The following is a 22,932-nucleotide window of genomic DNA, read 5'->3' as shown; positions in this document are numbered from 1 at the left end:
ACCACTATTTTAAGAGCTCAGATTAGAATGCAAAACAACATAATAGCATGTGCTTAAGGCCAGTGATTGACAGGAAGTCAATTGTTTGTGCAAAGCCCCTGTCTACTGAGATGACATGGCTGTAATTTTGTGCTTTTCACCTGCTGAAAAACACGCCGTCATGTTACACAGTGCCATATAGCACATGGGAATTACTTGTTTGTTTGTAATAAAAAGTTAGCTTAATTTTTCAGCAATTATCAAAAAAAAAAAAAAAAAAAACCTAAATAGGTGTCCCATTTCTGGAAAAGGAGTAAGGCTATAGCCGAAGGCTGACCATGTCTCCCAAGGCTGTGTAAACCTGACCGATTCAACACTCTCCATATTGACCAAATGTCCCACAGCCTTTCTATACTCTCTCTCTGAGATGTGTGAGAGAGTGTGAGCATGTGTGTGGTGTTGGAGGGCTGAATTTTGTCCCATTCCCTCTCCCACAGGAGAGAATTATGAGAAAGGGGGAAAAAATTCAGAGGGATACAAAACATCTGCACACATCTGTTCGGCTCTGTCATCTGCGCATGGGCTAACTTTAACTGTAACGTATGCTTCCCTTCCAATGCTCGATATTCATTGCAGCGCCATTAGTGTATCTATATATTTTCCTCATGGAAAGTGCCCCAGGGTGGAGTAGAGCAAGGACCTCTCTCTCTCTCTCTCTCGCTCCGTAGACAGACAGACGCTCCTTCTGGTGGCACCCTGGCATGAGGCAGTGGAGACAAGATCATCCGTCACCACCTCATCTGTCAGGGCACTCTTTATTCTTAGATCACACACTGACTGACGTCTGTGATTAGCCCGCTCAAAAACTTCCACTCCTCTACCCTCTCCCCTCTCTATCTCTCTCTGTCTGTTTCGAATGACTACGAAAAGCCTTAGAAATCATCACTCATTTATAAGTGACATGTGCATAACGAAATGTCCTTATTCCACTATAATTATTTGTTAAATACAAAAGTTGACATCTGTCAGTAACCGAACATTCCCATTTATATTACGTAAAGTGACATGCTGAACTGTGTCTTCGCCTGTACACAGGCGGATATTGAATGACAGGGAATTATGCGCTTAATCAATTGGAGAGGACAGGCATAGGAGTAAGGCACTCTTTTTCTAAATGTACTTTCAGAGGATGGTGGATTCTATAGTGATTGGTACTGAACCACACCCATAACATTATCCTGAAAATGTGGATGTTTGGAAGTAATTTCACTTACAACATTATGGGGTGGGGGGGATTTTCAATTGATTCTACACTCTTAAAAATAAAGGTTCCAAAAAGGAGTTCTCACAACAATTCCATAGAAGAACCACCAGTGAGCAGTACTTAAAATAACCTTTTCTCAGTGTAAATAATATTTGAATAAATCTAAAGACCACTATAAAGAACTTTTGTACAATGAAAAGGTTACATTAATGTTAAAACTTATTTATGGAACCATCAATGCCAATAAATAACCTTTATTTTTAAAAGTGTACTTGTAAAATATTTGAAAATGTCATCCACAAATAAGTTAACATAATCGTCCTAATCAAGGTCACTAACATTACTTTGTTAAGCCAACAGCATCACGTAAACGCCCCCAACATATAAACATGACACTCCTGGCGTTTAGGGATACTACTGCCACGATGGGAGAGGCCTGAGACTTCGGAGCTGGAGAGGAAGGGAATGAGGGCGACGACGGGGTGGAGGAGCGAGGTCGGTGTCTCCACATCACATATCAATTAATACCTAAACGCCACGGCCTTGCCTGCCATACCGTCCCCCCTGAGTTGCCTGGCTAGGGCCCGGGCATCTGGAAGACAATTTCCTCCAATTAAAAGGAGCGGGGAGGCATTTAAGTGTGGAATGGCTGTTTGATCAAGTCTCCAAGGCTCAAGCACAGATCCAGCCGGCTAAGCTGGAGACTGACAGGCCTGGAGATAGAGAGAGAGAGAAAGAGAGAGAGGGCTCGTCTCTCCTGCCCGTTGGCACTGCCCTGGTGAGGTGCACTTCCACACACCGGGGTTTACTGGTGACGGCGGGCAGCGAGCATGCAGACCTAGGGACACACTAACGCTCTCGAGCGCTGCCAAGTTCTGCCACACAACACACACTTTCCCTGCCGAATGAGTGCAAGACGCATATGTAAATGAGAGCGTACACACCAGGGAGGAGACATTTTGACAGGATTGGCTTGGTCTGTTTAGCCCCATCGAACTGCTATCAGTTGCACTGGCAGAGTGTATTCACAAGAGTCTTCATAACACCCTCTCTCTCACTGCATTTAAACGAGTTTGATATTTTTCCTCACCCAAAAAAGTTTTTTTTTTGTCTCATAGATGATAAATTCTTTTACATTTTAAGCTGATAATATATTTATTAAGACCACACACACACACACACAAAAAAATGAATAAAAAATAAAACAGCAGCAATAAGCAAAAATTGCAACATCAACACCTCTTCGACTGTGGGTATCCCGTGCTGCAGCTATTTTTATTATTTAGCTAATTAGTCAAATACTTTTAAAACAACATGCATTATTTAGCATCAAACTCCAGAAAATATTTTTATATTAGCTTATAATGAAAAACAATTCAAGCTTGCTGTTAAATAAATCAAGCATTTCACTAAATACAATAACCTTAATTCAGATGGCCTATCAATTGTAAACACACACTATGCATGACTATTTTCTCTCTCTTTCTCACTGTCCACATTAATCCAGCATACTGTTTATTGATTTATTTATTTTAATTCATAAAGGGGCTTACAAGGCTATATTTGTGGTCATGTTAATGCTGGCCTTTCAAATGAATTGTGTGGGATTCTGAAAAGAAAGTGTGACTTGCCTACATCACAACGTCATTTCAAATCAGAAAAATGAAAAGAGCTGACAAAAATGTCTACGCCCAGACACTATTACAGACATAATATCCGTTAAACAATGACGGTACATCTGTGCCGCCTGCTATTTGTCCCTTTCCATGAACAATGAACCTGAGGAAAAAACAGTTATCTCATTTCAACATAATCAAAGATGCATACAAACTAAAAGTAGCTGACTGTGTGTGTGTGTGTGTGTGTGTGTGTGTGTGTGTGTGTGTGTGTGTGTGTGTGTGTGTGTGTGTGTGTGTGTGTGTGTGTGTGTGTGTGTGTGTGTGTGTGTGTGTGTGTGTGTGTGTGTGTGTGTGTTTAATATTCTTTTCCATAAGTAAAAGTTCTGGGTCATCTCATATAAAGTGACATGGGAAATCTACACCTGGATCTGAAGGCATGAGACAGCAAATCAATTTTGCTAGATTTATAAAGACCTTTCATAAAGAATTAAGCACATGAAGTGCGCGCAATAGATGCCTGATGCAATGTGTCCTATTATAATTCTGACCCTGGCAATGTTATAATTTGTGAAGTAACAAAATATGCGTAAAACAATGAGCTGAATGATTTTATTGTGTGTCGAAACGCAGCTCACAATCATGCAAACATACAACATTTTATCTGTTCTTCAATTATTCCCGCACTCCCGCGCGCATTCCTATCCTAATCTCCAATTCTTGCAACTTTCTTGTTCTTTTTTTCCTCCGTAATACATCATTTCCCCAAGCGACAATCTTCGCAACAGTCGTTCAAATCTCCATTTCCAGGGGAGATGTGCAAGTTTTTTTTCCGCAGATAAAAAGGTTTTTAAGTCTGATATGACATTTAGCCCTCAGTTGTTGAATGCCATCATAAGGCTTCTGTTCATAAGAGGTCGATCACAGCACAAAATGGCAGGTCTCACCGGCTCTTCCATCTCGCAAGTTTTGACACATGGCATGCACCGGGTAACTTTGATCCTAATTCTCCAACCGATCTGTGTTCACTTCAGCTGAAATCCTAAACGCAAAGCCCTGGGGGCTGAAGTGAGAAAGTTTGAGCAGAGATTTGAGGAAACTTTCTTACAGCTCCATATCTCTGCCTGGCCAGCACGAGCGAATCTGGTGCGCATCCCTGGAAAGCTTCTATCCACCTTACAGTAATAAGGCACGATGTGTCTTTACACTTAATTAATAAAGTTATCCTTATAAGAGCCAACTATAAGATACAACGGCGTGTTTTTTCCCTTTAGAACAAGTTAATCTAAGCGCGTGCAATGGCTTCCAGCAACGCTTTCGATATGAAGACGTTTTATTATCCGGCGCGACAACGTTTTAGACAATTAACATTGCATGTATTTCAATCAAATAGAGAAATATAATAACACACACATCTTTAGCACAAACTGACTTTTAGAAAGCGAATCGAGCGAAAACCACCCGCGAATCCACTACTGATCTAACCACTTCTTACCTTTAAATTCATCCGGACGTCAAGACGCGTTGCAAAAGAATGTCTTCATTAAATAATGAAGCATGTCCACATAATTGAGCTGATCATTTTCTTATACTGCTGATGGGGTTAAAGTATGTAGTCTACACACACACAAACACACACGCGCTTGCTTCGGACCTGTTATGATCGTCCTCTCGCGAATCCGTTTCCCAACTGTTCCTCGCGCATCCCGAGTGATGAAAAAGCGCCTTTGAGTTTAATCTCAATATAAACGCGTTCATTGATAGCGATCGGCCAGCATCACAAGACATTTCCCCTCATCTGTCCGCTCGGACTCCCCCTATCTGGACGGTGAAAAGCATTGTACCGTTAAAAAGGCACTCCATTGTCGTCCATTCACAGAGAGCGGAGAGAGTCTTGCGGCATTTGATGGGACTAAAAGCTTGAACCCTTGATAAAACAGCCCTGGTGCACGGAATTTCATCTCGAGTCGTCTATTTTCCCCACGCGGAGAGACTCAAAAGCAAATTTCACTCCATCGGATCATCTTATTGACCTTGACTTTCCCGTGAACAATTATTAAAATCTGTCTATCCTCACTCACATTGTCAGTCCCGTTATTCAGACTAGGCGTAATTGGCTTTGATGCCTGTCGCCGTTTAAATAACACCGTGGATAAACACTACAAATAGCTACAATTGAAAAATAAATGTGCTTACCTTTTGGGGAAAGTATCTGAAGTCTTGTATCCTCGAGAAAAAGTCCAGTGAGATGAGCGGAGAGCGCGAGCATCAGTCAGTATAAGAGAGAAGTAATGAGTGATAAAATGACGCTCATCTGCACTGTAACCTTGTGGCGTATTTAATGTAAATAAGCCGGTTATGTTGCACACAATCACACACACACACATACATGCACACAAACAGACCGGCCAAGACGGGAAGCGCTTTTTTCCACTCTTATATGCTAACGCGTCACACAGCAGCGCATATTTAAAACAAATGCACGAGAAAGCTTATCAGTTTGTAAATATGAGATGCAATTGCCACTCAGCGGGGCGCGTAGCCTAACCAACAACCTCCCTCTTCATCACAGAAAGAGGAAAAGGGGTCCAGACAGCGGTCGAGACACGCGCTCAGAGACGTGGGAGAAGGTCCTCTGAAAAGGTACTTCTGCGAGGACATGAAACTTTTTTACTTTTTTTGGGGCTGAACTTCAGCGCTCAGGCCGATGTTGCTTTTACGCGAAGACCGAGACGCAGAATAACGCAATTGTACATTCAGTGTCCCGGCAGTTGACAAAAAGCTACTGTTTCAATAAACTCTTTGTTGTGGGATTATATAATGATTATGTTGTAATTATGGGAGCGCTTTGGTAATAATGGGAATGCGAGTATGCGTGACTTTGAAGAAAAGGACAAGAATGAGAGAATAGATGGATTGATTGATTATCGATCGGATATTAGATTGATTCTATTGATTCTGATATATATATATATATATATATAGGCCTATATATATATATATATATATATATATATATCAGGTAAATCAAAAGAATTAAGGGGGAAGCAGGTTAGCCTAATAATAATAATAATTAATAATAATAATAATAACTAAAAAAAAACCTATTTTACTTAAACTTTACAGTTTCATTTTCCATGGAGCACATATGTCGTGCACATGTGGGGAAAAAATGAAAAAACCTAATTAAAATAAAATAAACTAATCTAAAATAGGCCTATAATAGGAATATTCTCTTAGCAAATATTAATATCTGTATGTATTTATGTTTGTTATCATCACGCAGTTATTTTACACCAGGACCTTTCTAATTAGAAAAATCAAATCAAGACTGATTATGAATGACTTCTGTATTAGGACCTGGTGACATCTAATGATACGGCATATTTACACAGTCAGGACAAAAGCCTTAATGCTCCTAACGGGATCCAGAGAAGCGTTTTATCATGTGACAAGTTGTACAGAGGAAGGTTTTCCTCTTTCTCTTGTTGCTTCACTACACAGTGGTGTGTTTGTGATATTTAGTGTGTTCAAAGGAGCATTAATCGTTATTAAATCCCAAAGGCAAAGGCTCGCCTTCTCTTTATTTTCTTTCCAGACAAAACACACGTTTTAAAAGATAGCACATTCATTATTCACTATGAAAATCAGATTCCCATGCTGCCCCTTAAACGCTCAGGAATTCAGCCCGCATTTTCCAGTCTGATGTGTATGAAATTCCTTTTTGAACAAATTCCAAAATAAAAGTTGTGCCTCTAAAGAAATTAGCATAACCATCCCATCAATAATATCACTATCTCTATGGGAATGATAGCGAAAGCAGTAGGGGTGTTCCTTTACTCAATTCTTCATGGATTCTCTGTTTCTTTTGAACTTGTTATAGCAAGTCAAGTGATTCTTTATCGGTGACAGGCCTGACAATACACGACGAGGACGGGAAAGCAGGTCAAAAGGAAGTTGCCATATGGACTTCAACATGCACTTTCCTAACAATATAGGGCAGCTATCTGCTGCACAAACGAGTGTGTATATTTAACGTTTATTTTTAAGTGCTTGGGGTTAAATTAAGTTGAAGAAATTTGTTGCGGATAAAGTAGGGCAGCTGTATTGTTGTTAAAGTGAATCGCTCGTCTGTGTTTCTTGTCTGTTTACTTCTCTGTGGCTTTTACGCTAACAAACAAATGTGTATGCGTTCGGTTTGGCTGCTATCCATTTTATGGATTTTGGTGGAAAAGGAAGAGAATGAGGTAAAATTGTCACGTTGTCTGGTGTGTTTGGAAGGGCAGCATTCGAGATTGATCATTTTGTCTCCGCAAATATCAACTTGAATCAGGAATCAAAAGGTCGAAAGATCCTGACGGCTCAAGTCACGTGACTCCACATTGCCCGCGAGCAACAGGTGCACTAGGGGTGCCTTGGAGGACTCAAGGCATCGTTTCATTTTGTTTTGTTTTTTCCTGAAAGATTGAAAGATGATGCTTTTAGTTAATCAAATGTAGTGAACTGGTTTAATGTTTCTTCATTTGTTTGTGTATTAAACAATAGGCAACCTGTTTACTGGTTGCCTACACACATACACACACATATCACAAACACATAAAACACAAAACATGTTCATGAGCTTTTTTATTTAATTCAAATATGTGGATGCTTAAAAGCCTATATTTTAAGTGCTCTGACTGTATCGGGACTAAATCTTTTTCACCATTTGAATCTTTTTTTTCATTATTACACTAGTTCATTTTACATGTTCCTTTGGTGTGACAAATGAATTTTAAAGTACCAAAAAATCCATGTAGATTCTCAATTAATATGAGGTAATGAAAACTGCATATATTAGGAAATAATTAAGAATATTGTTTTAAATAGCTTTAAATCACACTCCAGGACAGTACCCATACACACAGTCAATCCATTCACTTAATGATATAATGCTGATATTTCCTGCAGTAAAGCTGAGATTTGTGGGCTGCTCATTTTGCATTTCTGCGTCACTAAAGCTGGACTAGTTGTTTTTTGCGACACAGAAAAAGCTGTTGTGGGTAATACACTACTCAGAGAGTAACCCACAGAGTTTGTTTATACTATTAGACCAAGACCACACACGTCCAGTGTAAATATTTCAAGACATCAAAGTGCATGCAAACACTGCACATTTTATTTTCAAGACACGCTCATAACCGCTAACAAAGTGTCAGCCACAGGAGAAAAAAAAATTACTCAAGGTTTGAGCAGTTACATGGAAAGATAAAACAGTCATGGCTGGGTATGATAGTTTCTCCAAAATTCTTTCTGACAGGAATTTAAGTATGACCCTATCAGCACTGCGTCTGGTATCTGTCCAAGACAGTACGGCCTCTAAAACAGACATGCCAGTGTTCAGAAAAGGAGAAAAAACTATGAAGATGTTAGTTCTCTCCATCTACTTGGCCTCTGAAAGCAGCTATTTAGCATCTTTTAGCAGATGTCCAGATAATTCACAAGTTTATCAAATTAATTCAAGGGAGCAATGACCAAGGAAGTGATGTACTCCTAATCAGCCACAGAGAGAGAGAGAGAGAGAGAGAGAGAGAGAGAGAGAGAGAGAGAGAGAGAGAGAGAGAGAGAGAGAGAGAGATGTGGGGCGAGTGTCACTTTAAGACAGAGCAAATAAATGACTGCATAAGCATTTTATCCAGGAGCAGTCTGATGGTTTAATGCTGTGCCTAGTTTATATCTACATACAAACACACCAGAATGGTTTTCTCATATGGAAGGAGGGGAGGGGGGCAACATTACTTTTTAAATTGAGTTTCTCTGAGCATAATCTGTTCCAGGTCTTCGATGAAGAAATGTTCTCAAAGTATCACAGTGACTGATTTAATGAGAAGCGAGTGAGCACAATTTCAAACAATCTGATTTTCTGAACCTTCTGTGACTCTAAACTTTTAAAATTGCACTTAAGAATCACATCAATTACTCTTTAAAGTATGACATCGGCTAACTAGGCGCACTAGCATAACAAACACACTCTATGGCGTATTTACTCCATATCCTCTCATCAGGATCTGATACATTGGTCCCTTATGTGAGCCCTCTGCGAAGCTCTCTCAACTCCATTACTGTTTCCCTTTCTCTTCATCGGGGAGTGGAATACATGTGTGGCGGATCTACATGTCTGACGATGATTTAGTCAAATATTACAGAAGCAAATATTTAGAGCCGACTTCTAGGTTTTCAGCATCTGATGAGACGTTTGTACGTTCTCCATATTCTTCAGGCCACAGTTTAGTTAATGCATCTGAACGCTTCTCCAAAATCCCACCCACCGTTGATGAACTGAGAGAAGTGTATAATGTCTATGACCAATGCTAATTTAAATCATCTGAATCAATGTCTGGCTAGGGGAGACAAAATATATCTAAATGAAAACATCTGACTCAAATTGATTACTAACAATGTTGAGCATAAGAGATTTAATAATGATTACATGCTTAAAATATCCAGGCCATTTTGAGAATCCATCACTCTTATATCTCTTAGTAAAAGAAGCCACTGTGTGAGAGTTTGCCTCACAAGAGGAGCTACAACACAACAACATTAGCATTGGGGGGAAATAGCTGGCTAATCAATGTCTTAGTTGCTTCATTATAACTTTGGCTTCTCTTAAGCTTAGTCTTGAGACTTGGAAAAGCAAAAGATTGAACGATGACTCACGAGACTCAACTTAAACCACTCCAAAATTACTACTTTTTTTTTACTGCACACTGAAAATGATGGACAAAATCCCTTAGCATGTACTCATCACACTCGCCCCAGCTCAAACACAGAGTCGCCTCCTCTTTAAGGTCCATATTTCTGTGAAAGGGAGCCATCATATTTTACTATTACCTATCAATTGGTTTCTAATCATGGTAATGAGGCGTCTGCCGTTTGGTGACAGTGAACTAACGGCCTCCGTGGGAGCATTAAGGAGCCTGGGTTATGCTGTGGGCCGTTAACTACCTACAGGCGCTTGCTAATGGCTCCAAATGACCTCCTCAGTGGCTATTAGCACATAATTAGAACCTTGCAGACCATCAATGACTTCCACCGGACATGCGTACCTCTTCGGTCTTCTCCTCCTTGCTCCCCCACTTACTGTTTAATGGTCAGATTATGGTGAGGTGCTGGGATACGACCACAATTGCTGCATTAAGTTGTCTGTGGCTTGCATGCACCCAACGCTGTGTACAGTAAAACTGCAAATCATTTGCGGCACTGCGACAGCTTAACTAAATATACTGTACCATGTGATGGTTCACATGGACTTTTAACACCAAAAAGTTGCTGCAAGTAAGAATAAATCCCCAGATCAGGTTTTTTTTTTTTTTTTTTTTTGACAAATCGAGATCATTCAATTCACTGCAAATACTCCAGTCATTAATTTAATAAATGAATACATCTAATCTAATAGTCTTTTCTTTAACCGAAACAAATCTAGCTTAAAAAAATAATGTAAATAAACTCCAAAGGAAGAAATCACTGTAAATATCCAATACGCCACCTGCTATCTCTCCCCACCATCAGTGGCCTATCTGTTCTGGTCTCTTTTACTATTATGTGCTATTGTTGTGGATCACGCCGAGCGTAAAGTGCAAGGCACGGCCACACCGCACAAGTGGTTCAGTCACACCAACCTCTGCGTACACTTAGCAATGCTCTCCAGTTACCCAGAACAAAGGCCTGCTTTAGTGGGTTAATGTCAGCTCAGGAGCTGTGGAGAACAATAGCAGAGTGAGAATAAAAAGAGGAATGCAATGTTTTGTAAAGAAAATACACCACGACACATCAGTGTGGTAGCAACTTGTCAAATTATCAGAAAATTATCTCCCAACACCCCAACAGTTATATACATCATCTTTGAAAACCGCAGACTTTGTGAAAAAAGTATGTAACAACTAATTTAAGCGGCAGGGAGGAATCTTTCTAGGTCATCAACTAGCCTTGGACAATGAAATCTAAACAAATATCATGACAGGGTGGGGAGGACAAACAGCTCCAATGCATTGGCTTTTCTTTTATGTACAATTAAGTTTAACACACACACACACACGCACACACACACACACACACACACACGTGCGCGCACACACACACACACACAACCAGTCAAAAGTTTGGAAACATTGTTTTTTGGTTGTTGTTTTTTTTGCATTTATCTGATCAAAAATACAGTAAAAACAGTAATATTGTGAAATATTATTACAATTTAAATTAACTGCTTTCTGTTGTAATATTTTAATCATTCTAAAATCATTTCTTATTATTATCAATGTTGAAAACAGTTTTAGCTTATTTATTTATTTGGAAATCATGATACACTACCATTTAAAAGTTTGGGGTGAGCAAGATTTAAAAATGTTAAGAAATTAATAATGTTATTTAGCAAAGGAACAAAAAAAAGTTGATAAAAAAGATAGTATAGACATTTATGAAATTAATAAATAATAATGAAAAACAATAAATAATCTCACTTATTTATATATATATATTTATTTTTATATATGTATACACATTAGACAGACAGACAGACAGATAGATAGATAGATAGATAGATACAGACAGACAGACAGACAGACAGACAGATAGATAGATAGATAGATAGATAGATAGATAGATAGATAGATAGATAGATAGATAGATAGATAGATAGATAGAGACAGACAGACAGACAGACAGATAGATAGACAGATAGATAGATAGATACAGACATACAGATAGACAGATAGATAGATAGACAGATAGATAGGCAGACAGATGTGAACATTTTCAAAAGTGTGAAGTCGGTAAGATTATTTAATGTTTTTAAAAGAAGTTTCTCATGCTCACCAGGCTGAATTTATTTAATCAAATGTAAAAACAACAATATTGTGAAATATTAATAGAATTTATAATTACTGTTTTATATTTTATTATATTATAAAAATGCAATTTATTCCTGTAATCAAAGCTGAATTTTCAGCATCATTACTCCAGTCTTCAGTGTCACATGATCCTTCAGAAATCATTCTCATCTAATTTGCTGCTTAAAAAACATTTATTATTTTCACCAATGTTGAAAAAGTTGTCCTGCTTAATATTATTATGGAAACGTTGGATTCTTTGATTTATAGTAAGTTCAAAATTACAGCATTTATTTTAAATAGAAACATTTTTTAACATTATAAATATCTTTAGTCAATTTTGATCAATTTAATGTCACTTGCTGAACAAAAGTATTAATTTCTTTAAAAAAAAAAATCTTACTGACTCCAAACTTTTGAGCAGTAGTGTTTATATATTTATTTGATTTATATATCACTTCATAAAGTATTTAGTATGAGCTTGCGTTATGTGCTGTGGAGGCACATTGTAAACATGGGTAACATGGAGGGTCAGTAGTGTGCTTTCTAGAGGCCAGAGGCAGTACTGCAGGACTATTTTCTTTTCTTTTTTGCCACAGAAGCCTACCAGACAGCCATGATCAAAGGTCACCTAGTATGTGTTCACAATTACTTCCTGCATCCTGAGTTTTCAAACCTACAGATACCATTTTGGATGTGTTTTCAATGTCATGGGTTTAAATCATTGTCTATGCTGCCACCACCATCCAGTTTCTCTCTCTCTCTCTCTTTCTCTTTCTCTCTCTCTCTCTCTCTCTCTCTCTCTCTCTCTCTCTCTCTCTCTCTCTCTCTCTCTCTCTCTCTCTCTCTCTCTCTCTCTCTCTCTCTCTCTCTCTCTCTCTCTCTCTCTCTCTCTCTCTCTCGCTCTCTCTCTCTCTCTCTCTCTCTCTCTCTCTCTCTCTCTCTCTCTCTCGGCACTCTCAACATTCCCTGAATTAATTTGTTTTCATTTGCAGTATGTCAACTGAAAATATGTAGTTGTTCTCTGTGGCAGTGCAAAAGGATCTCTCTGGCGAGTGTGTTTCGGCTTCTTAATCATTAAATCTGCGTGTATGTTTTTTACAGTGCAATAACAGTAAATACATAAACAGTCTGCTGTAGCTGCTCTCCTCTCAGCTGCATCTGCGGTGCTTCCCTCTTCGCAGTGTGCCATTCCGCAACATTCCCCTAGTGTTTGTCCTGTTTGTCAGAATGCTGCCAGCCACTGCTGATACAATGTCAGGCAGATCCACTGCCAAAGAGTAGGAACGGGCGACCGCGGCGGGTCCCAATTATCTACGGGGCGACGGTGTTGTCCAAAAATAGCCTCTTTTTCCCATATACTTCTGGACTGACCGCCCCTGTCCACAGGGCGTCCACCTCTCTAAGCCCATCTGGCAGGAGGACAAACAAAATCTTGGTAGTCCTTCAGTCAAAAACCTTTTCTCAGTCTGCAAAATGGCTTCACCCCATCATCCATTTCTCCACAGTGACCAAAACCCTGGACATAGTTAATCAGTGAAAGGGCACGCCTCCAAAACGTCATTCTTCCAAAGCGGCATTAGTGCACAAGTAAGATTTACAGATCACTTAATGTTCCAGAGTTCTCTGCATAAAAGTATATACAAAGGTTAATATTGTAATAATATCTTCCTGGAGGGCATTGCAATCATTATCTCTCCAGAGATATCAATTAGAAGCACTTTACAGCAGGTAATGACAGAGATTCCGGTCCAAAATGACATTATTATTATTATCATCATCTATATTCCCGTGCTGCCTATACGAAGCGGTGTAGGCTCAGCCAAGTGAAAGAAAGAAACACATCTTATGGTGCACATTCATCTTAGTTTTATGTGGTCAAGCAGAGAGACTAACAAGCTTTCAATGTAACCCCGTGCCTTGGCATTTCAGGTAGCGTGCAACAGCTGTCCGCACCTCACTTCATCTCGTATGCTACTCCTCTCTCCTTTGTTTCAAGAGGATAACGTACACTGCGTGGAGGCCAGATACCCGTAAAGCAAACGGAAACGGCGATAGACACACATCACATGAGAGACACAGGGGAAGCGGATGGAAGCGGATGGAAACGATGGAGGTAGTTATGAATCAAAAGCTTTTTGCTGCTGCTCGGCTAATATTTGCTTGCCAACAAACACAGATTTACACCGTTGCTTTCTGTGTTTGTCTAGAAGCGAAAAAACAGAGTCGAAACATCGGAAAAGTTACGGACTGACCTTTGGGCTTCGCTACTAACATTAATAAGGAGGATTTGTTATGTTATTGACCCTCTTATCAACAGCATGAATAATTCACAGCTGGGCCAGCACTTGTCCAAAAGAAGATGAGAAAACAGCACCCATGCCTCTGACTGTTGATTTAGCAGTTTCATATTTAATAAGGGACTAGAACGCTGGGAGGCGCCTTTTTTTGTAGAGAGATTTAATTGGGCACTGGTGACATCCATCACATGGTTGTCATGACCATGACCTTTCGTTTGGGGCTATTCATAATAAGAGAGTTATGAGCCGGTTCCTCGTATTTCTAGCGACTCACCCCTGCGTTTGTGTAATGGATGCCGAAGCATTTGTAAACCTTATCGTACAGGAGTTGGTTAAAGCTAGTGTGTACATCAGATTTATTGCTCTCTGTCAGGCCGGTTAGGGGTGATGTAAAAGGGTGTGAGTATTTGGAGAAGGATGATTTAACGTGGATGGATAAAGTCCTACGGTTTGGAGGAAGAGGCCCTGACACGTTACTGTTTTACTGAGAGTAATCCTTGACACAAATGAGTATCTACAGCCTTAGGGTTGTGGGATATTGGAAAAACGCATTTTCCATATCATTATCAAAGCCCCGTTTTGGCGAACAAGCTCTTGAGAGCTAAAAATGCCACGCGGAGAGGCAGCGCTGGGAAAATGGAAATCGAGATGAGCGGTTTGACGTGGAAATGTAAGCAAGTCTCTTTAAAGTCGCTCTCTATCCGTCTCGGTACAACTTGGAGGCGAAGAGGGAGAAAAGAGCTCTACGCACAGGTTAATTTTATCAACCCCGCGGGCTCTGGGGACCGAGCCGGAGGGAGCTCCCGACGAGCCTTCCGCACAAGCCTTGAAGAAAGTTGCGAGACAGAAGGTGAGAGAGAGAGTGAGAGTAAGGGATCAAATACAGGTGAGCGTGCTCCCTCAGGAGCACCAGATGGCCTGCACTACCCCCTGCGTTTGTGCACTTAACTGCTTCGCTGTGTCACCAGAACAATGGTCATTCACCGGCGAGCTCTCTTACACAACTCCTCCTTTATACATAAACATAAAGCCGTCGTACATTATTAAAGCAGGCCGGGCGCACGTAATCTTTTCAGACTGGGACAAACTTACCACCATTGATATCTATGTATTTATTACAGCAATAGAGCAATATGAGGGTGAGGCGCGGAGAGATATCGGCTTACCCGAGGCTGAGAGGGAAATTTAAGATAAAGGATATTTAATATCCAGTTCACATCACCAGGGCTAAGCCTTTAATAGCACGAGGGGTTTCCATGCAGGTAATGCCTTTGTCTTTGTCTAAACACACTTCCACGGACTCTAACTGTAGTCGTGGAAAGCGTGCGGGTCACTGATAAATGTGCAGTAATGGCTCGACGTGGGAGATTGCCCATTTGTCCTGTCAGGTTATTAATGCACCTGGGCACTTCCTCCAAAGGTGTTATCAAGCGGCGAAAAAAAACGAGGCAATATATAATTAATTCACTATCTCCCGAGTGTTTGCCTCTCTTTTACAGTGTTCTTACATTTTGTCACATTGCATTAGAATCAAACGACGTGCGCCGCGGCTGGCAATAATCACGGAGACAAATATGCATGTATATTATTGGGAGTAACATTAGGCTGGTGACTTGCATTCCAGGGCACATTACTGCTGCTTATTTTGTGTCTAAATGATAATGAGCGGCGGAATGATAACCTATATCATTTAGAGTGAAATATGAATTTAAAACACTGCCTGCCATTTAGAGAGGAGAAATGTGTTGCAGAGAGATCACTCAGGTGTCTTCTGCGTTCATTTGAAAACCAGGGGAGAAACGGAAGACACGGCTTGAGTTTTCTTCTACTGGTAAACGACTATTGTTGTCCTAATTACGAGCTGGCTGATGCATTATTTAACGATCCAACATATATCGCCAGGGCTGGATATGAGTAAAATAATTTATGACAAGATCTCTTTTTTTGCCCCTCACTTTAAATCAAACTTCAATAAATGTGCCACCCCTATCCATATTACATGAGGCCTTGCTGAAAACAAGTAGCATGCAGGAGTCTGTTATTCAAAATTCTTCCGACAGCATGGGGTCAAAAAAACTAAATCACACAGGAGAACAAGGAGGTGTGCTGTGTTGGCTCACCTTGGGCTGTGCAAAAATAGAGAGAGAGAAAAAAGACAGCAGATAAAATACAACAGATACACCCCTCCAAAACAATATTTTAAGTAGTCCATTGTTAGTAACCTTAAAGGTCAAACTTTAAAATAACATTACTATACAGCCTAGACAGGAAAAGAGAGATTGGCTAAACACATCAGGGTTTTAACTCTCATGTTCTGTTGGGGTCTCATAGTCCTCAATGTCCCTTTTAATAGCTCAAAAATACTTTACCGTATCAGAATGACCCTTTATGCCAAATCTTATGAGAACAGATAAAACAAACTTCATAAAATTCCTCACATGTTGTCCATAATTTTTTTTACATTACCAGGTTTAGGATCACAGGAATCCCAGATACGAAACATGAATAAATGCACCAAATTTCCAAACACTACGACTATCAGATTGGTGTACACACTGTAAAAGTGCATTCATTTGTGTATGTATATAGTTTATAAATTATAATATATTATTTCTAAAATATGCATAATTGAGTTTTCTGGGAAAATAAAGCCAAATCGCAACAGAACTTAACTTGTACAGAATACGTAACTTGTACAGAATTTAGCGTCTTAGCTGCGAACACATATTTGTGTACCTCTTTTGTTGTGGTATACAGTTAAAATGACACTGACCTCTATTTAGCTTTCGTGTCGTCATGACAATGGCATCAGGACAAACTTTAATGAGCACTAACGCAATGGGCAGACCTGTAGCTATCCATCATCAAGCATGCTGAGAGATACACTGCACCTTAAAAGCACAAGCTGAACAGACCCTGCAGAGGAGGAAAGCGGCCTTAACTAAATTTATATCATATTACACATTGAAATGTGACCCCGTAATGACATCACTGAAATTCAATCAAACCCTTTATTCGGTATTACTTAAGTTGAACTAGTGTCCTTCCTCATCCGAAATTAGTAAATTGAATATGCTTCTTGTTTTTGTTACAGCGGGCCCAAGACACAGTTTGATTTAAAGCGTTTTGATTTTCACAAAGCCTAATTTTCGGGAGCATATCTGAAGAGCAAAAATAGCCCGGGAAGTTGGCAGAATTTTTTTTATTGATTGTGGTTTACGTAATTGCTATCTATCTGTATTTGTCTACTCAAGCACGAGGGTCATGTATTATGTTTCATTGCAGCCAGTGAACACTGTTAAAAGCCATTGAGAGCAGTGAGGGGTGCGGAGAGAGAGGTTTGTTTTTGAAGTTGTTGTGTTGTTGACTCTGAGAGGGCTCTTAAACTGCTGATATTGAGAGTGACTGACACATTCATAATTCCACCATTATGTACTTGACTGATCTGCTCTAATGCCGATATCAAAAACAACAGACTCAACAGTCCTAGATGCATCCATGGACGCTCAGCATCGGGCCTGATTTTAAGACTGACAGCAACAGGCAATGAAATATCAGCAGCACTAACACAGCTTGGAACTGAATGACCAGAGTGTGCTGTATTGATGGGGTTTAATTTTATTCCAAGCTTAATATATTTATGTATTCCAGGAAGAGATATTATAGGAGATTATGGAGAGAACAGGAAAGAATAAAACCTGGAAATGTCACAAGTCAGATTCAAAGTCGCAGTGTTCACTTGAGCACCACGGCTCAATATGTCAAAGCACATTTGCTAAGCGCTCGACCATGACTCTGACCTTTGTATCTCTTTAAGATAACACGGCCATTGGCAAGAGGTCACACACATGTGGGCTGCATCAGAAATTGCATACGCTCTTGATTAGGTACTTATTTTGAATAAGTAATTACTTCACGACCGCTAAAAAAGAATGTTTTATATAGTATGAATGTATGTAGTGTGAAAGTAATGCGGACATACTACATTCACCGTGTTGTCATTATTATATGACCCGCCAGCGTCAGTTACGTCGCTTCACTGCCATTCATAAATCCTCTCCCTTGGCCTCATGGGATAGAATGTCCATCGTATGCAAACTTCAGAATCTCGTCGGTAGTAGTAGGCTATCTGGGTACTTTTTGCCTACTCTTTTTTTATGAGTACTGTGAATTCGGACATTCTTCTTTTGTTGCATACTATGTTTTTGCCTACTATATAGTAGGGAAGTAAGCGATTTTGAATGCAGCAACTGTATAGAATGTGCATCATTGGGAGACAGGAAGAAGTTTATAGAAAATATCTCATCTAAAACAGTGAATCTGAACATCAGAGCCTGTTGAATCAGACAGCAACTAAATGAATATTCTTCACCTGTCTGCTCATGTTGACTCCTCTTGTTTAGATTTCATAGTGGGGGGGAGAGAAAAAAGAAAACCGCATATTTACTTTTAATTGAAAGGAAATTAAAGATGCATCCACATCCGCAAATGACAAAGGAGCATCACAAGGCTTGGGAGTGATGATAGCTTTTGTTTAAGATGGATTTCATAAAGAACCCCTCCCCCATTGATAATAATAAAAATAAAAAAATAAAAAAAGAAGTCTTGGACATTTCTCCAAATACAATTACCTCTGCATCACCTGATTCAATCAAATGAATTTGCATTCTGTTTGCATCCAATGTTCCGTGGCCCAGTAAACAAGACAAGGGGAATAAATCTGATGTGTTTTCATGGTTCTGCCTGCCCCCGCCCTCATTCGCTACACTTTATTTGGAATATTTGAATTCTCATGAATCTGTAAACGTACCATGTGTGGGTGAAATTAAAAGCTTTACTTTGGAGTAAGGAGTGTCCTCTTGAGATGAGAAGAGAAATATGCTATGTTTGAAACATTCGTGACAGGCTAATGTTGTCTGATTGAAGTGAAAAACTGAGATTGATATATGCTAAAACTGACCTTTAGTTTGAAGCTGGGACTTACTGTCAAAACTTTCTATTAAAACAAACTGGAAATAATAGACCTTAGTTAGGGTAGGGGGACAACTGTCAAAACTTTCTATTAAAACAAACTGGAAATAATAGACCTTAGTTAGGGTAGGGCCTTATTTAATGTTTGACAGGAATGGAAACAAGGCTGTAAGGGACAGAGGTACATGCCAGTTAGGGTTGTGGGATATTGGAAATACAGGACCAAAGACCTTCCAGTAGACAAAAACTCCAAAGTTTTGAAAGTTGTGATTTTTGCACACGATCTAAGACCTTTATGCAGTGCATGTCAAGACGGTCTCTCACAGCCTCCACGTTAAATTAAATATGGCGTCTAGTCAGACTAAGGTCTATGGGATGTCCTTAAATGGATAGTTTACTCACAAACATTGTTCCAAATCTGAATTACTTACTTTAAAGAATACTTATGCCACAAACACAGGAGGAGACAGACAGGTTTAGCTGCTTAGACAGTGTTTATTAAAAGCAGAGTGGTGGTGGAACAACGGGAACCAGATGATGGTGACTTGTAGAATGATGATGGTGACTTAGCTGGCGATGACTGAAGTGGATTCTCTGTGCAGGTGACGAGTGAACACGAAGACAGGCGATCTGGATCAGGATGACAGACGGAAGAAGGACAGGAGACTGGATACAGGACGAGACGATCTCAGGTGAGTAGATGGGTAAGGAGTCTGATATAAAGCAGTGTATACTGCAACGAGACCAGACAAGGAGTGAAAGGTGAACGGGCATATAAAGGATGTGTTGATGAGGGACTGCAGGTGCAGTGAGTCAGTACTCTGGTGATTGTGAACGAGTGGGCGGGTCCTGGTGATTGAGTTATGATTGGGGCTGTGATGGTGTGGCTGACTCTATGACAGTACCCCCTCCTCCATGGGGTCGGCCTCGACCTCAGGGGGCTGGACGGTCAGGGTGATCTTCGTGGAACTTGAGGGTCCAGGATGTCATCCCGAGACACCCATGAGCGTTCTTCTGGACCATATCCCTCCCAGTCGATCAGGTATTCAAGGCGGCTGCCCCGCCGCCGCGAGTCGAGGATGATATGGACTCGGTACACTAGGTCCTCGACAGTGACATCTGGAGGAGGAGGTACTTCGTCCGTTGTAGGTTCTGTAGGGGAAGAGGACAGAGGTTCAGTGAAGGGTTTCAGGAGGGAGACATGAAATGAAGGTGAAATACAGTGAGGTGGAAGGTTGAGCCTGTAGGTGACCTCGTTGACCTGCCTCTGCACAGTGAAGGGACCTATGTAGCGGGGACTCAGCTTACACCAGGGCAGGCGAAGACGGATGTCACGGGTTTGAGAGCCAAACCCTTTGTCCCGGCTGGTATTGGTTGGCTTCAGCTCTACGGACATCCACTTGAAGTTGGTGAGTCCCATACCCTCTCGCTCTCTTCGAACCAGTGATTGACAGCTGGAACCTCCAAGGGTTCTACAGACCAGGGGAAGAGAGGAGGTTGGTAGCCGAGGATACATTGGAACGGAGTAAGCCCAGTGGTGGATTGGCGCAGGGATTTCTGGGCATACTCCGCCCAGGGGAGGTAGCGGCTCCAGCTGTCTTGGTGCTGGTGGCAGTATGTCGTTGGGTATGTCCTTAATAGGGATGAGTTTACAAGCCTTGGAGAAGCGGTCGACGACAAATACACAGGTGTGATGGTTGGACGGAGGAAGGTCTGTCATAAAGTCAATGCCAAGGTGGGACCAGGGACATCTGGGTATCGGCTGAGGTACCAACTTTCCCTCGGGTAGCTTACTTGTCGTGTGTGATGGCACAGACTGAGCACCCTCTGACGTATCGGGAGATATCCTGGGCCATGTTGGGCCACCAGTAGCGATCCTGTAGGAGCGGGAGGGTTCGCTGGCTGCCTGGGTGTCCAGAGCCTGGAGAGGTGTGTGCTGAGTCCACCTCTCAGAACCTGCTCCCGGCGGAGCAGGTTCGGTGCGGTTGGCTTGGAGGGTCTGATCGTCGAGGGACCATTGGATTGGGCTGACTACCATGGCTGGAGGGAGAACTGGTTCTGGAGGACAGGTTTCAGGTTCAGGATTATACGGACGGGATAAGGCATCCGCCTCACAATTCTTGGTACCGGGTCGGTAGGTCACGGTGAAATCGAACCATGTGAAGAATAGCGCTCAACGGGCTAGTCGTAGGTTGAGCCGCTTGGCCTCTCGGAGATACTCTAGGTTCCGGTGATTGGTGATGACATCGAAGAGGTGATGAGCTCCCTCCAGCCAGTGTCTCCATTCCTCCAAGCGAGCTTGATGGAGAGCAGCTCACAATTTCCGATGTCATAGTTCTGTTTCGCCGGGGGCAGCTTCTTGAAATAAAAGGCGCATGGATGGAGTCAAGGAGGCTCTCCCTGCCGCTGGGATAGCACCGCTCCAACCCCGGTGGTAGGCACATCGACTTCGACCACGAATGGGAGTTCTGGATTGGGGTGCACCAGGATTGGAGCGGTCGTGAAGGCATCCTTCAGGTGTTGGAAGGCTTCGGTGGGCAAGGGGTTCCAGGACAGAGACTTGGGCCGGTTCCTGAGGAGTGAGGTGAGAGGTGAGCTGAGACGACTGCAATTCTGGATGAATCAGCAATAGAAGTTGGCGAAGCCTAGGAAGCGTTGGAGTTCCTTGACAGTGACAGGTTGGGGCCAGTTGTGGATGGTGCCCACCTTCCTCTGGTCCATCTGGATACCTTGTTGGTCGATGATGTACCCAAGGAACTGGACAAATGGTGTGTGGAACTCGCACTTCTCCAACTTGAGATAGAGGTGGTGTTCTCTCAGCTTCTTGAGGACCTGCATCACGTGGTGGCGATGTTCGGCCAGGTTCCGGGAGTAGATCAGGATATCGTCGATGTAGACGATGACGAAGCGTTGGAGGTACTCCCGGAACACCTCATTCATGTAGCCTTGGAATACGGAGGGTAAGTTGGACAGGCCATACAGCATTACCTGGTACTCGTAGTGGCCTGCTGGAGTGATGAACGCCGTCTTCCATTAGTCACCCTCGCATATCCGAATGAGGCGCTCCGCAGGTCCAGCTTGGAGAATATGCGAGCCCCACGGAGCTGGTCCAATGTGGCAGGGACCAGAGGAAGAGGATAACTGTATTTAACAGTCTGTGCATTAACCCTCTGGGCTCTGAGGTGTTTTCTGGGTCCTGGAGGTGTTCTGACATGCTCTGACATTTGTGCTTTTTTCTGATACTTGTGACATTTTCATGGCTAAAGTCTGATTACACTGTATTCAGCACAAACTCTGCTACAGTAATATGTCAGCAGCATGTATGTAAAAGTTTTTAGTTTTGAGATAATGACGTTTATGCGTGGTTTGTGAAAAAACTAAAAAACATTGTCACTGAAATAAGGTCATGAAACCCATACTAATTATTTCTTTATATTTTCTTTATTTCTCTGTTTTGTGTAAGAAAGCTTTATGCGGGGAGGCGTTAACCACCCATTCATATTTAGTGTTTCACACCTGAGAAAGACAAAGACCCTCCCCTAATGGCCCTATTAGGTGATATCATTATGAGGAGCCTTGCACAAATAATAAGGAGAGACTTAAAAAAGAATGGCTTTTAGATTGTTTGGATTTATTTACAACATAATCCAAAGATACACAACAAATGACAAAAAAGCACATTAGTAAACACACTGATCTAAAGACAGAGACTTGGTCAGTCACACACCTTTGTGCCATTCCTAAAACATAGTAGGCTACATACCTGTCATCTCCAAGGTGTTTGATTTTTCACTTTACCATGTTCATGTACAAAGACTCATGTGAATGTTTAAGTCAGCAGGACTCATCAGTGGCATCTGGTCCCTTTAAAAATATTTTTTTAGAAAAAAAACCCCACCTGTGTACGGAGCCCCTGTGAACATGCTGATATCAAGAGA

The 22,932-nt window shown here is 41.3% G+C and overlaps 1 protein-coding gene across 7 annotated transcripts in view; it reads right to left on the bottom strand.

Moving 5' to 3' along the window:
- The window catches only part of znf536 (zinc finger protein 536), a 193,308-nt gene extending 187,764 nt beyond the window's left edge, over positions 1-5,544 (bottom strand). For 2 of the 7 annotated variants that reach the window (XM_056248487.1, XM_056248491.1), the window contains exon 1: positions 5,056-5,544. The gene's annotated coding sequence lies outside the window, so the exon portion shown is untranslated. The other 5 variants (XM_056248493.1, XM_056248494.1, XM_056248490.1 and 2 more) reach the window with 5 other exon arrangements.
- Between the last annotated feature and the right edge of the window lie 17,388 nt (positions 5,545-22,932).

Source organism: Rhinichthys klamathensis, unplaced genomic scaffold (assembly GCF_029890125.1).
Source record: "Rhinichthys klamathensis goyatoka isolate OS25496 unplaced genomic scaffold, OSU_Roscu_1.1 h1tg000055l_1, whole genome shotgun sequence".
Taxonomy (NCBI): domain Eukaryota; kingdom Metazoa; phylum Chordata; class Actinopteri; order Cypriniformes; family Leuciscidae; genus Rhinichthys; species Rhinichthys klamathensis.
Note: the sequence above shows the minus strand (reverse complement) of the source record. Positions and strands in the feature narration are given on the sequence as shown.